This window comes from Leptonychotes weddellii, chromosome 13 (assembly GCF_054177405.1).
Source record: "Leptonychotes weddellii isolate Sample4059 chromosome 13, ASM5417740v2, whole genome shotgun sequence".
In the NCBI taxonomy this organism is placed as follows: Eukaryota; Metazoa; Chordata; class Mammalia; order Carnivora; family Phocidae; genus Leptonychotes; species Leptonychotes weddellii.
The window spans coordinates 5,901,910-5,916,043 of NC_138381.1; the positions used below are offsets into that span (position 1 = coordinate 5,901,910).

Here is a 14,134-nt window from a genome sequence, read left to right on the forward strand (position 1 = left end):
TGGGTGGCTCAGTTGGTTAAGCAACTGCCTTCGGCTCAGGTCATGATCCCAGGGTCCTGGGATCGAGTCCCACATCGGGCTCCCGGCTCAGCAGGAAGCCTGCTTCTCCCTCTCCCACTCCCCCTGCTTGTGTTCCTGCTCTCGCTGTCTCTGTCTCTGTCAAATAAATAAATAAAATCTTTAAAAAAAAAAAAAAGAATAAATATTTGACAGTTCTTTGTATTTTCCCCCCAAGATGGGTAATAGGTGGTATACTCTACCAGTTTTTGTGTACCTAAAAATGAACATCATTACACATGTGTTACAAGATGGACATGATTTAGTATTGATAGTTTGCATTTCAAAGTTCATTTTAATCTCTGGGTATTTTTCTCAATGTCTCCTAATATTAATTGTCAGAAGAGGAATATCTGAGGCCTTTTTTAATTTTCTTCCATTAGAAATAGAATTTATTTTGCATAAATATTCATTAGAAATATGTATTGGAAAGTATTCACAGATATGTGAATATTTATGGGAAATGTTCAAAAACCCTGAATATGAAAATTCATGGTGGGTTTTTTTCAACATCATTTAGGTCGATTTTTTTTTTCATCATACCTTAGATTCCTGTTTATGTTCCTTATATCATCATATCTTTCATATATCATCATATATCATCATCATACCTTTCATATATCATATACCTTTATATCATCATACCTTTCCTTTTATCATCATACCTTTCATCATACCTTAGATTCCTGTTTATGTTCAGTTCTTTTATTTAGAAAACTTTTTTTTTTCTTCCAGTGGATTTCAAGTTTAGATCTTCCATGTGATTCCCCTTTCATTTAAAAACATGTGATTTTAATACTTGTGATTATCTTAAAGCTATTTTCCACATCATTAATTCAATTATTTGAAAATTGTCCAAATCATAAGCCTATAGCTTCAGGGTTCATCATCAATTGAACATACCCATGTAACCTTAAACTCCTAAATACATAGAAAGTGACAATGACAATAAAATGTCCAATTCTGCACTCCCCAATCACGATTCATTCATTCACCCCAAAGGTAACAGGAATCCAAATCATGGATGGCATAGATCTGCTTGGTCTCGTGTATTAGTGTTCTTTTGCTGCCATAATAAATTAGCACAAATTTAGTGGCTTAAAGCAGTATATATGTATTATCTCACAGTTCTGTAGCTGATCAGACTGAAGAAAGTTACACTGGGCTGAAAGTCTGGTGTTGGAGGGGCTGCGCTCCTCCCTGGAAGCTCTAGACCACTTGTTCCCTTGACTTTTGCAGGCTCTACAGCTGCCCTCCGTCCTTGGCTCATGTCCCTTGTATCAGTGGGGGTTTTCCAGAGAAAGAGAACCAATAGGAGAACACCCGCTGAACTATACACTGCTCTGAGCCAAATGCAGTGCCTGGGAAACTAGGTGTGTGAATAAATCACACTCATTCCTGGGGGGCTGGAAGGCTGGGCATGCCCATGGCTGCATCCTTGGAAAAGGGACCAGAGATAGAAAAGCTGAGCTACCAGTCCCTGGCTGAATGCAGGGTTCAATGCTGAACTGTGAAAGCAGTCCCCAAAGCACACATGTGTCCAATGTCCAAGAATAGAAACCAAGCTGGCTAAGGGAGCTTAATCATAACCCTTGACCCAGAAGTGGCTTATGTTGACCCAGGGATGGCATTTAAGAAACCCGGATAAAAGATAAAAATAAAGGAAAACATCTGAGCAGAGACATCAGAAAGTACAAACTGTAAGGAAAACAGATTTCACAGCCAAGTGACTAAACAAATATGTAAATGACCAAACAAAGAACCAAAACGAGCCCCAGAACTGGGGAAAAGGATTTTACAAGGGAAATCGGAGAATTAAAGCAAGCCACACAGCTCAGACTCTGCTAAGTGGCTGACCTCTGTCTGGATCAGGCTGCGAGACGACATATGTCCCCGGGGTATTGTTGAAACAGTAGGTCAGTCAGCTGACAGTCAGGGGAGGCTAACAGCTGTGTGTGATGCCAATAGACTCAGATGGCTCAGAAGCTCCCGGGGGAGCTCAGAGAACATATTCAGGGAGTGCAGCTAAAACCACTGTCGCCGTGGAGCCCGGGCACATTCCCAGAGCCATGTCCTCTGAGGAAAGAGCCTCTGGTTCTCCAGGCCTGCCTGAAAAGGGGGCAGATGCATCAACTCCCTGAACTGAGACCAGAGCACACACAGATCTGGTGTTAAAGGTAGAAACCTCACTGGTCCGGGGGCCTGAAGCACAATCAATGGCAGACTCCTCATGGTCCAACCCCAGGGGAGTAATTTGAGCAAGGATATCATCAGAGCCTGCACTGAACCAGTCCAGCTACATCACTGAAGCAAACAAACTGAATCTTTAAATTCAAAGACAAAAATAGTTTGAAAGTTAAATGACGGGGAAAAGAAGAGCTTAAAATTCCTCTCTGAGTTACAGATCTAATGCTTGCAACACTAGTGCTGAAATATTAGCAAAGATTTAGCATAACTTCTAAAACAATGGGATATCTTTTATAGCTTCAAAATAAAGTTTAGTAAATCTATCTGAGCACCACTCTGGGCCAGGCAACACTTTGAAGTCTGACAAAACAGCACCAGAAATCAGATGACACTAATAGAAACATTGTAAAAAGCCCAGGGCTGCAAAGGTCAGGGAGCAGTTCAGTAAGCAGGAGGATTCAGATGTATATTCTAGCACTGCCTTCTACAGGCGCTGATGATGTGGGAGGATAGCACACACACACACACACACACACATACAAACGTGGGGAAGAGTGTAAGTGCTAGAAACTAATATTTGTAGGTTTCCTCAAAATCCAGTGTTCAATTTTTCCTAATCAAATTGCAAACAAGTATCTTTTATATTTACCTACTCTGGAGGAACTAGAAAGGGCTTAAGTGTCATTTCAGTTTATACACAATGATCAAATCAACTGAACAGTATCCGTTCTTCTGTGAAGGTCTTTGATTGTATAAGGAGCACAATATTCCTTAAATGATTAAAGAAACACAGACGCCAGCTTCAACATGGTTTTGTACTGCTCCTCCTTCAAGTTACAATGGAAAGAAATATGTGACATCATTCAAGTAAAAGGGAAAGGTAATTTTCAGCCAAAAATGAAGAAGAGGGTCAACATTCTTTTCTGTGCTGATGAAATCATCTTGCAATTTTGTTTGAAAATATTATTCAGTCAGTAGGTAAGGATCCTTCATCCTGAACTAACTGATTATCTGTAACATGGCAATTTCCAAATAATTGGGCTTAAATCTGTATAAAGGAACACCAGACATTCAGTTAATGACATTTTCAAAAATTATTTCATTCCAAGGAGGGTGTAAATATTTAAGTACACACTACATCTATAAATAACATTATTTTTACTTACTCATGAAGATATTTTTCATGTTAGTGGAAATATTTAACCTTGATCAAATTTTCTCTCCTTCCTGAAATCTTCAATTTATACCCCCCTCTTTGAAACACATTTTATTTCTAAATAGTAGTCACTTGTAGCATTTGTTTGTTTTTTTTTTATTCATATAGCTTATCTCCCTAAATTTATGATTATTGTTTTGGAATGTAAACTTTATCAGTTATGTATAGTCATCAGTTATATATCCATAGATCCCTCCTTAGTAGTTGATACAAATAATTTATCTACAAGATTATGTCTACATCATCTGCACTAAAAGCAGGGCTAATATACAGCAGGCAACAAGTTGTGACAGCTAAAATCCATCCAGGTGAGTGGCATTTATTTTGTTCTTGTTTTTGTGTTTGCTGTTGTTGTATCAAACTGTTATTAAATATTTTATATCACCTTTATATAAAACTGCAATATCTGTTTCCATCTCAGAGGTACATATGTATTTGAGAAGAAAGAAATTATGTATTGTCTATCTGGAATTTTCTCTATAATTATATATCTTTAATATAATTTATATATGTACATATACAACATACAGATATATGTTGGAAATACATATAATATGTATAATTACGTACATAGAGATCTACCTATCTAATTCATTTATACTCTATTTCTGTATACTTATGTAACTTTCTCTCTGTCATTTTTCCCCCCAAAAAAGCCACTACAGTGGAGTTGGTCTGGGTATGGCTATTTTTTCCTCCTCCTCCTTCTTTTCTTTTTTTTATTTAAGAAGGTTTAGTGCTAAGTTCATAAAGAACCCAGAAAAGTATGATAAATAGATTTTCTATTTCTGCCATAGTGTAGTATTTGTATTTTTAAAAAATCCCCTATTTTATAAAATTTCATAGTAAAATAAAGGGCAGACATTAAAAATAAGATTGGGACCAGGCATTCACACACCCATAGTTTGACTAACAGAAAACAAAATCAATCATGATTCTAGTTAAACTAGTAACAGATTTTTAAAAGACATTTTAAACACTTAAAAATACATATATGCAAGGTAAAATGTGGTATTACCATCCATCAGAGCGACTATCATAATGAAAACGGGTATTAGGAAGATTTGAGGTTATTGAAGTCTAGGAATTAAGTAAGAATTTCCAGACAAAAAGACAATTGTTGTATTTGCATGAATTGTAGAAGATCAAAGATAGATGGCTTTGCCTCAATGTCTTTTTTTTTTTTTCAAAAGTTTGGGAAACCTCTGGATTAACACCCCTAAGTTGCAGCATCTGGCCCATCTGCAGAATGAGTTTCACATACATTATTGAATTCTATACCACTTTCTACATTCAGTGTACTCTGCTTTTGGCTTCTGTTAGCTGGTGGTACTAGCCATTAACATGTGCGGAAACTTGTATACATACACACATTTTAAAATATGTATATAGAAAATGGGTGTACTTATTATAATACTTAAAGTGTCTTGTTTTAAAATGACAAAGGTAATATATGCCTTCAAGTGACTAATAGAAATTGTGCTTTTGCAGTTTTTAGTTTACTTCAAGATCCATTTTTCAATTGTTAGGAAGCAAGAGTCTATTATAAGTAGGAACTTGACACAAATATATTCAGAGTGTATATCAATCAGTAAGTGAGTTAAAAATGTACTTTACTTGAGATTATGAACTGAAAGAAGGAAGGAAGAAGGAAGGAAGGAAGAGAGGGAGGGAAGGAGAGAGGAAGAAATAGAAGAGGGAAAATAGAAAAGGAAGAAAGAAGGTGAAGACACTTTTGTTTTTATAGTATGGAACTAAATTTTGCAAAAAACCTGAATGAGTTTGAAAGTAGATTTATCCCCCAAACTCCCAGGAAGCAATGCAGTCCTGCAAACTCCTTGATTTTGCTCTTGTTAAACCCGAAGCAGAGAACCAGCTTCATTATGCCTAGCTTCTGGCTTAGAGAACAGTGAGATAATAAATAGGTATTGTTTTGATTTGCTACATTTCTGATAATTTGGTAGAGCAGCTATAGAAAACTAACACACCTACCTATCCAAAGCCAAAACTATGATCAGAAATGCTTCAGCAGGAACTTTGGCAATCATTTGACTCTGCAATATTTGTATCAGAGATATTTGCTAGATACAGAAGGACTCCATTATCCTGTCGCTAGTCTGCACCTCAGTGTTTAATATTTAGACTATGGAGTTTTGCTTTTTTGAACCAAATGTGATTGGATCAGGAGTGAAGAGTCTGAATCATTACAACACAACTCTACGTTCTTTTTTTTTTTTTTTAAAGATTTTATTTTTTATTTATTTATTTGAGACAGAGAGAATGAGAGACAGAGAGAGAGGGAGGAGGGTCAGAGGGAGAAGCAGACTCCCCGCCGAGCAGGGAGCCCGATGCGGGACTCGATCCCGGGACTCCAGGATCATGACCTGAGCCGAAGGCAGTCGCTCGACCAACTGAGCCACCCAGGAGCCCCAACAACACAACTCTACGTTCTGTCTCAAGTGTTGACCTACAACACCTAGAGATTGAATTAGAGTGTATTTTCCAACTATAAAGTCAGATCTTGGAACAATCTGTTATCACAAAGACATGAGATTATCAGTCCTTGTGAGGACAAGAACTAAGAGCCTTGTTACAGAAGGGAGTTTTCAGGGAAAAATCAGTAAAGAAGGAGCTAAGTAGCAAACAGGAAATGCCATGGGGGTGGGAAGAGAGACAGAGGGAAATCATACTCATATTCATAATTACATTATTAGTTTGTGCCTTGAACACCCTAAAGTATTTTGTACCATTAGGTTTCTTGAGATTTCATTTCTCAAATATTATGTGTCTCTTCCCTTAACTGTCTATCTGGACTACTACAATAAACGCTAAGCCATTTTTCCTGGTTTCACTCTTGGTCTCCTAAAGTCTTCCCTCTATATATGTACTTATCTTGTGCTATAAAAACGTAAAACAGGGGGCGCCTGGGTGGCTCAGTCAGTTAAGTATCTGACTCTTGATTTCAGCTCAGGTTATGGTCTCAGGGTCATGAGCCCCATATCAGGCTCTGTGCTGGGCTGGGTGTGGCACCTACTTGGGATTCCCCCCCGCCCCTCCCCCCGATCATGCTCTCTCTCTCTCTCAAATAAATAAATAAAATAAATCTTTAAAAAAATAAAACTAAAAATGTAAAACAGATCATAGTTTCACTGCTTCAAACACGCCAATGGATTTTTAACAAACTCTGGATAGAATGCAAAGCATTACAATGACCTACAAAATCCCCTATGACCTTGACACTTAACCACTTTCTCATCACTTACTATGCTCTAGCCACAGTGACCTTCTTTCTGTCTTTTAAGTGGCAATGCTCATTTGCTCCTAATGGTTGTTCTTGCTCTTCTCACTACTCAAAATATTCTTTCTTCAGATAACCACATCAATACTTTTTAAAAACATTATTTTTTAGAGCAGTTTAAGCTTACAATAAAATTGAGATGACAGTATAGAGATTTTTCGTACAACCCCCTTCCCCACACATGCTCAGCCTCCACCTTTACCAACATGTGGGCATCCAGCTGCCTCAACACCGTTTGTTGAAGACCTATCTTTGCTCCATTACATTGCCTTCACTCCTTTGTCAAAGATCAGTTGACTATATTTATGAGGGTTTATTTCTGGACTCCGTTCCATTGATCTCTTCATCTATTCTCTTACCAATATCATACTGTCTCCATTACTGTAGCCCCATAGTATGTCTTGAAGTAAGGTAATATCAGTCCTCCAACTTAATTCTTCCTCTTCCATGTTGTGTTGGCTATTCTGGATCTTTTGTCTCTCTACATCAACTTTAGGATCCATTTGTTGATATGCATAAAATAACCCATTGTGATTTTGATTGGAATTGCATTGAGTCTACATTCCTACCTTTTAATGTTCGTTATCTCAACTCAAATATCTCCTTAGAAAGGCTTTTTCCTTTCATTCTCTCTAGACTTACTCACATTATCTTATGTGTTTTTCGTCATGGCATTTACCTCTCTAAATCTGCTTGGCACAGTTAACTAGTTTATTTTCTGTCTCCTTTCTACCTAGGCCATGTACTCTAGAAGGACAGTGACTTTTTTTTTTCTTCTTTAACACTGGTATTTCCAAGTTTTGACACATTGTAAGTGCATCAAAATGTGTGAATGAAAGTTCTGTTGACCAACAGAAACATGAAAAGATGTTCAATCATATTTTCAGCATCAGGGAAATGCATTTCAAAACTGTATTAAGATATCAGCTTACACCTGTCAGAATGGCTAGAAGAAAGAAAGAAAGAAAGAAGAAAAAAGAAAAAAAGAAAGAAAGAAAGAGTAAACACGTGTTGGCAAGGATGTAGAGAAAAGCCCTGTGCACTGTTATTGGGAAAGTAAATTGGTGCAGCCACTATGGAAAACAGAATGGAGTTTCCTCAAAAAGTTTAAAATAAAAATACCCACATAATCCAATAATTCCACTACTAGGTATTTACCCAAAGAAAATGAAAACACTAATTTGAAAAGATATACATACTCCTATGATTATTGCAGTATTATTTACAATAGCCAAGCTATGAAAGCAACCCAAATGCTCATCAATAGATGAGTGGGTAAAGATCTCTGATTCAATCACATTCATGTAAATTTTAATTGTATATCAATGTTCATCTGAATTACATAACTGTTAAAATTTCTTTTTTTTTTTAAAGATTTTATTCATTTATTTGAGACAGAGAGAATGACAGAGAGCATGAGAGGGAGGAGGGTCAGAGGGAGAAGCAGACTCCCCGCAGAGCAGGGAGCCCGATGCGGGACTTGATCCAGGGACTCCAGGATCATGACCTGAGCCGAAGGCAGTCGCTTAACCAACTGAGCCACCCAGGCGCCCAATAACTGTTAAAATTTCTTAAGAGAACCCATATGGGACTATTTACCATCTTATACTTTCAGGATGGAAAAAGAGAATTAATAAATTATTGGTATTAATTGGTATTAACCAGTAGGAACTGGTTTGTCATATAATTTTCCAATATCTCAGGACTCAATGTATACAGAAGGGTCTAGGAATTCCAAGAATACATATAAGAGATGCAGATAAAATCATCATTCAAAAATTCTACTTCCTTTTATTGTGTTACATATACATCAAAATGAATTGTAAGCAAACCTCCACAAAGAGCTATCTTAGGCAAAATCTCCAGAATAAAAAAAAGTTGAAACAATAAGTTAAAAAGACTAGAGGGCAAGAATTATTTTAATGCTATGTATATTTTTCCCTAAATATATTCATTTTGCAATTAGTAAAAAATAAATGAAACATTATTTATGAGTCAGACTGATCTCTTAGCTTATGTTTAATTCCTCAGGTCAGTTAAACTATTAGCAGAAGAATGGATCTGCTATTTTATTAATAAAATATTGATATCAAAATGGCATCAAGACTATTGATTATCATACAATAGGTTATGTGTACAGTTATTAGGGATGCGGTATTATATACACACGTAATATAATATGCCATAGCTAGAGATGCAGAGATGTATAATTATAGGTACATAAAGTGACTTTCATCATCTCTATCTGTATCAGTTAATCCAACTGCAGTATAAATACTTTTGACTATTAAATGTTTGCATAATCTTGGATTTTAAAAGGTAGTGTGTTTGTCATAATTATTTTCTACCCTCAAAGGCCTGGGGACAATTTTGAGATTTTCTCTAGAGACTAGAAAAATGTCACCTGATTTGTCCCTGAAAAGATGCTTTGTCATATAAGGGTGGTGCCAGTTAAAGTTATGCAGATGGTATCTCTACTAGCATGGAAAAGAGGCAGAGGGAATAGTTCAAGAGTGGCTAGCCAGGTTTCTTAGACTATTCAGAAATAAGCATTATTCCAAAATGTCTCATTTGATTGAATGTTATAATGTTATCCTCTGTCCTTGTGCTCTGCCTATTACTTTCCTTTATACACATGAAGTTTTGTCCCTAATATCATCGGGAAGTAAAGGATCAATGTGTAAGATTTCTACTCTGTAATCTATAATTTACTTTTTTTACTATTTACCAATATACTTAGACACTAAGAATTTTGAAAACGGCAACTTTGTTCATAGAGTTACTTGGGCCCAAATCCTCACAATGACTATTATCCTCACACTATCTTAATCCTCCAAGACTGTATTCACCACTTGCAAGACATATTCCAAGCCCTCCCATTTCTAGCTCCTTAACACGTCCAGTGGAAACCACCATGTTCTCTCCTCTTTGATACTCAAGTTTCAGCTCAGATGTCAGCCCCTCCAAAAAGACTTTTATGACCATGATAACTACATGCTGGCCATAGCCATTTTTTTATCTAGCTATCTTAATTTACTTCATAGTGTATTTACTATGTTATTTATGTATATTCTATTTGTTTTATAACACTCATCACTATTTGAAATTGTCATTCTATTACTGTCTTAATGGTTTATAGCCTTTCTTCACAGCTAAATGGTAAGCTACTAATGTCCAGCAACAATATCTAGAACAGTGTTTGACATATTGTTAATATTAAATAATTATTTGTTTGCTGATTTATTGCCTAAACACAAGGAAAAATTACCATGAATGCGTGCAGATGATTTTGCTATACTGAAAAAACTACTTATAAAAATTTACTTTCTATACATAAAAATATAAAATATATGAAGTGTTCCTATGAATTTTAATGTGATTTTAGGTAGAGTTATGCCATATTCCTCCAAGACTGAATTCTTAACTTATTTTATCAAAAAGTCTTTGTAAACTTATTCCCACCAGAATGACAGAAATTATGATTTCTCTCATAGAATTTCAATGACAATGAATTATTTAAGCACTGTTTAAATCATGTTCAAAAGTAACTGTGCTTCTATCATCTAGGGGAATATATCAGTAAGGGTCTATGCAAGAAAATGGAGGCTATTCTAGGATATCAAACAGAGGGGTATTTAATGTAGGGGATTTCTTTCTTTTAAAGATGTCAGATGTGCTGAAGTGTTCTTGAGAAAGAAAAAGAAAAAGTGGTTCCTCTGAAACCAGGACACTGTCACCAACTCAGCTCAGAAGCCTGTGCTCCTGCTGAGGCTGGGGGTGTCACCACTAGGGCTGGAAGACCTGGTGCACAGCCTGGTCAGGGCTGAGGGGGGAAAGTGCAGGGGCTGTGGGGGCACTAAAGTTTGTCCCAGGACTGAAAGTGACCTCTGAGCCATGGGTCCTGAACTGTTGCTGGAGGGAGGTGTCCAGGAGGCAGAAGGAGCAAAGTAGCTTCCCCCTGCTGCCTCCTCCAACCTTGAATCACTTGTTCTCCTAGTGGAAGACATCAGCCAGAAACCAGCTGACAAAGGAGACACATTTGCAAAGCCCTGTTCCCCTAAACAAACACAGGACAGGAGAGAGCAGATTCAGGCCCTAAGGTAAGTGACCACCATGGGCTAGTCCAACATATTCCAAATACTTGGGAAATGAAGTCATTGCTAATTTTAATGACCGTGTCATTCTGAATCAAATGTTTGTTTAAATACCTCCTCTTCCCCCAACTTGGAGAGTTGTGGAAATGTAACTCTTTCACTGTATGTGAAGGTAATAGGGATCCAATTGTTGACCATAGGCAGCTGAGACAGATGAGGATATCATCTATCCTCAGATGATATTATAATAAAGGTAGGAGGTAGGTCTAGTAAAAGGCATGGATGTAAGAGATAAATTTAGGCTTTTAAGGCCTTCCATTCCAGAGTCGGAAGATACTTGAGTTTAAGACTCATTTCACTAAATATGTTCAAGAATATTGCATTATTTAGCTTTCAGGCTGAATTAAAATTACTGACACCTTTATATTCTATTACACCTTCCAAATAAGCTATATGCTTTTTTTCACATCTTGACCATTTCTCTCACCAGATCAAGCAATAAACCTGCATTTTAAAGTTCACACCAGAAAGGCTTCTGATTCGATTCAGTGAAAACTGCAAACACAAATTTTCCTTTTTTCTTGACTAAATAGTTCTGGCCTCTTCTTTGATAGATTTTCTAGGATTATGACTAATGCAGAATAAAACATTCACATTAAGATTGGAAAAATACTAGGGTTAATTAAACCTGAATTATAAGCAAAATTATAATATTTGTAATTATTTGGGTCACTCTAGCTTATATATTAATTTTATGGGTTTTGTTTAATGCCATTATTCTTGTAGTTATACATTTTATTCAAACTATGAAATTGTTTCAGAAATTTGTCAAAATATTAGAACTTTAAGTAGAGTCCTATACTAATAATTGATAATACTCATTGAGTGCTGTGTTCAAAGCATTATCTAAGTGTATTTTATATAAGTAAGATGTATCTTTATCCTTACAACAACCCTATGACTTGGGAAAGATTATAATCACTGACATTTTATTGATAAGAAATCTAGTAGAAAAGGATTAAATAATTCGGGAAATTTGGATTAAATAACTGGGAAATAAATCCATGAATTCTAACTCAAAACCCAAGTTCTTTGACAATATGTTTTCTGTGTTTCTGGATAAATTAAACATGTCTAGCATTTTTTGGCCATGTGGGGCCACAATAAAAAAAAAATATGTTGAAACTAGAGATGGAATTTATCAAGCAAGAGCAAGCAGAACAATTTTTAGGAGTAATTACATTAGAAAAACAAATATTATAATAAAGGGCCACCTGGGTGGTTCAGTCGGTTAAGCATCTGCCTTCGGCTCAGGTCATGATCCCAGAGTCCTGGGATCGAGTCCCACATCGGGCTCCCTGCTCAGCGGGGAGCCTGCTTCTCCCTCTGCCTGCTCTGCCTGCCCCTTCCCCTGTTTGTGCACGCGGTCTCTCTCTCTCTCTGACAAATAAATAAATGAAATCTTTAAAAAAACTGTAATAAAGATGCTGATTATAAAAAATCCATAATGGTTTATCTGCAATCCCTAGTAAGATAAATATTTTTGGCAATGATCTTTCATTTTTTATAGTCAAAGAATTTTGTGCAGTTGACTATGTAGACCAGTGATGCCTAAGGATAAGGAAAATTGAATTCCTATTCTTGGTGAGCCAAATGATCTTATTGTCTAAAAAATAATAATTTACTTTCACATTCAAATAATATATAAATAATTCTTTCAGGAGTGACATTCAGTACACAAAGCTTCCTCTTTGGGGTAGGATAAAATGTATAATAGTAAAAATCTTGCTAGAGGAGAGTATAAAAACACATAGAAGAACACAAGAAACAATAAAAATATTATTAGAATTATTATATAAATTAATTTAAACCAAAGATGTTGTTGAATAGTCTGTTTTTCATAGTGTTATTCTTAATTGGAATAATGACCCTCTTGTAAAGAATAGGGGGTATGGTCATGCTCATCACATTGTTCTTTTTTAACAAAAAGTAAAGAATAATTTCAGACACTGAAATCCTGCAGACACATAAAATGTCACAGCAGACAATGTTTGACTTAAGAAAAAAAGAAGTTCTCATAAGAAAAAAGTCAATGATAATTGGATTTGATTCTCTGTCCTCAGATAAATGGCAGCTTTTTTGTTTCTCTTACTGTTTGTCTTGTTTCCCTTTATCTCTAAGAGTTCATACAGAAAATGAGAGCAAAGTTAGCAAGGAGCAGGTTCTTTCCCTTGATATTACCAAAAAGATCACAAGAGGATGTCTAAGAGTGATAATGAAGAAGACAAAACGAAACCTCTGACTCTGAAGACATCATCCGTATAAAATCTATAGAAGAAAAAAGATAGAACATACCAAGCAAAAGGCAGCTGGTGACAGTAAACTCAATTCAGAGTTCCACTAGAGAGAAGTGTCTACACCTGAAACAGGAAAGCTATTGAGCTTCCCCTATTTTTCCATATACTCTAAAGATCTAAAATGTACCAATTTATTGTTTGGTCATTACAACTCTTTCTAAAACTTTATGCAATGAGCAGTTGAAGATACTAGGACTTTCTTCTTTGACATCTCCCTCCTCTCATTCCCAGGAAACGCATATATGAGTAAACATTCAATAATACTTGATATGTCATAGTCCCTTAATTTGTGACATGAGAATATGTCTAACAGACATGAAATAGAGAGGTAATTTGTTTACTACTGATAATAGATGAAAATGGTCATTATTCCCTCCATCATCCAATGGCTACTTGTTGAGAGATTACTTTCTGGCCATGTTCTAGGCACTAGGGATACAATGATGAACCTCATCATCAGAATCCTCTTTTTGGAGCTTTTATAAAGATAGGAGGAGACAGGTATTCAGCAGACACACAATGTTAAATTTTGCCCAGAGGCAGACAATTGAAATAAAGTGGGTATTTTATACTTGTACTGTTAGGAAAATTTTATCTAAATGTATGATATTTTTGAAATCTGAGTGGAATAGAAAAATGGGCCATTTTATAATTAAGACAGAAGTGCAATTCAGGAAGAAAGATTCATTCTTATGTTAGGATCAGTCTCAAATGAACATTGATATGAAGAGTAAAAGGCAAATTGGAATAGACTGAGAAGTAAGTATAATTAAGAAAATGGAATCTATATTGGTGATAAATACACATTTTCAAGAACTTTTGCTATAAACATAAGCCTAAACATGGCACTAGAACTGAAGTAAAATATATAGTATAGGGAATATTTTTAAAAAGAAAAGATATCCAGGGGTGCCTGGGTGGCTCA

At 36.0% G+C, this 14,134-nt stretch overlaps 1 long non-coding RNA gene across 1 annotated transcript; it reads left to right on the forward strand.

The window, feature by feature from the left end:
- The first annotated feature begins 3,364 nt into the window (after positions 1 to 3,364).
- Positions 3,365 to 13,185, forward strand: LOC145716725 (uncharacterized). The gene is made up of 4 exons (XR_014139547.1): positions 3,365 to 3,768; positions 10,756 to 10,858; positions 12,423 to 12,496; positions 13,034 to 13,185. It is a non-coding gene; the product is annotated as an uncharacterized LOC145716725 (long non-coding RNA).
- The last annotated feature ends 949 nt before the right edge of the window (positions 13,186 to 14,134 follow it).